We start from the raw sequence: 2,241 nt of genomic DNA on the forward strand, positions 1-2,241 counted from the left end.
TGTGGCTGGTAAGCAAGCTACTTACCACACAGCCACTCCTGTGCCTATTATTTTAAATGCAACAACATATGTAAACAAACAATTTTTTGTTTTTAGAAGTGTCGAATGTGCATCGTATCACACAGACAAGAAAATAATATTGCGAATGCAGTAGAGCCATGAAAATATCAGAAGGATTTGGTAGTGGCTGTCTGTTGACAACTTTTCCATGATATTAGTGTAAAATGCCCAATTTTTCTGCTGTATTCATGGCTATACTGCATCCGAAATATTACTTTCTGGTCGGTATGATACAATAAATAGTGTTCTGTGGAAGTTATCTTTTGACAAGCAGATGTAAAGCTTGCTGAAATGATGCAATGTATTAATGATCAATACAACATTAGATCAGCATCTGTCCAAGGTTAATGCTACATTCCATGCTATTATCTCACTAAAGCTAAATCTTCTCAACAGATAGGAAGGATCGAAAAACCACATATATTACTTACCATGAACATGTGTTAGAGTTTAGAAAAGGTATATAGGATGATTCTTAAAGACTGGAATCATGACACATCTAAAAGTTCTAATCAGAGGTTAAACAGTAGAGGCAAGAATGGCGAGAAAATGGAAATTATATGTCACAATGAGATAAGATTTCCATTAGAAGCAACAAAAATCCACAATAGAGATTACAGAAAATAAATGATACTGTGGATATAACAAACACTAGCCGAGTATCTAATCTGTAAATCTATCACTGAGTCCAGCTCAGTGTACCTGTTACTAATAAAAATGAGTTTCAGTAGCCCTTAAATACAAATAAATCTGTATAACATCTCTGTAACATTTGGGGATAAAGGCATTGAATCTTTGCTTGTAATGTGAGTTTAATATCAGCCTTAACAACCGGGGAAAAGTCTCCATGAGATTGTTGCTTAAATTACTAGAAATAACAGCTAAATTTCTCCTGGATTACATTGCACCACCTTCAAAATTGACTCATTTGAATAATGTTGTCTGAGACACACTGCCGAAAGAATAATCAAATGTCCCAAAAGGTCATTTTTAACAAACCTTACAGTTTGCATCCAGGTTTAAGAGACTGGTGCACCACATCACTTCATATTTTAAAATGGAACTAAAAGGGATGGAAACTGGAGGGAAATCATTAAAAAAAAGTAGTTAATATAGATGGATAAAAGATTGAAAAGAAACAATTTTTGACTGCAACAGCATGGGAGCATCTAGTCATGTGGGGGATCAATTTGATCATACATTGTACAATGCAATAGTACAGTGGATTCTCTGCTAGGTTCGCTGGTGAATAATCTGTTAGGTCGGTTGGATGCTTAGATGACTAGTACATTGTAGCAAGCTAGTAAGAACAAGAGAGAGAGAGAGACAGACAGACAGACAAATTGACAGACAGAGATGGAGGGAATGAGAGGGAGAAACTTATCTCATTAATGGACTGGTACATTATTTATTAATTCCAAAGGGATGAAAGCCAAGTGTGACCTTGCTGGGATTTGACTTCAGAATACAGAATGTTAGAACAAACGTCATAACACATTCTGTCCAGTGGTATAACAACTGTTCCGCCAGTTTGTTCCTGTTAGTGTAATTATAGATACATTACGTCTGAATAAATAATGGCATGATCTTGATTAGGTTGCCTTTGATCATTGCTCTACTTAATCAGCTTCGACCTTAGAAACAACAAGAACATAACTATAAAAGCAATGACAACAACAACAACAGCGTCATCATCAGCCATCCATCAAAACAAGAATGCAATATTTGATGATTGTATTTGCCAATCATGTGCAGAGAGAAATGAAACATTAACACCTGTCTTAGGACAGTATTTGTTTCTGGCATAAAATGGTAAATATGTTACGCAGGGTCTTCTTTGAAAGAATATTCTACAATAAAAAGGAAAATCACACAAAAATGGTTAAATATGTGTGTGTGTGTAGGTGTGTGTACATGTGTGTGTTTGTGGTGAGGTGTTGGTGTTCATATACTCTTTTAACTCTTTTACTTGTTTCAGTTATTTGACTGTGGCCATGCTGGAGTACCACCTTTAGTCGTGCAAATTGACCCCGGGACTTATTCTTTGTAAGCCTAGTACTTATTCTATCGGTTTCTTTTGCCGAACCGCTAAGTTACCGGGACGTAAACACACCAGCATTGGTTGTCAAGCGATGTTCGGGGGACAAACACAGACACACAAACATATACCTACATACATAT

The sequence above is a fragment of the Octopus bimaculoides genome, chromosome 12 (assembly GCF_001194135.2).
Source record: "Octopus bimaculoides isolate UCB-OBI-ISO-001 chromosome 12, ASM119413v2, whole genome shotgun sequence".
Classification (NCBI taxonomy): Eukaryota; Metazoa; Mollusca; class Cephalopoda; order Octopoda; family Octopodidae; genus Octopus; species Octopus bimaculoides.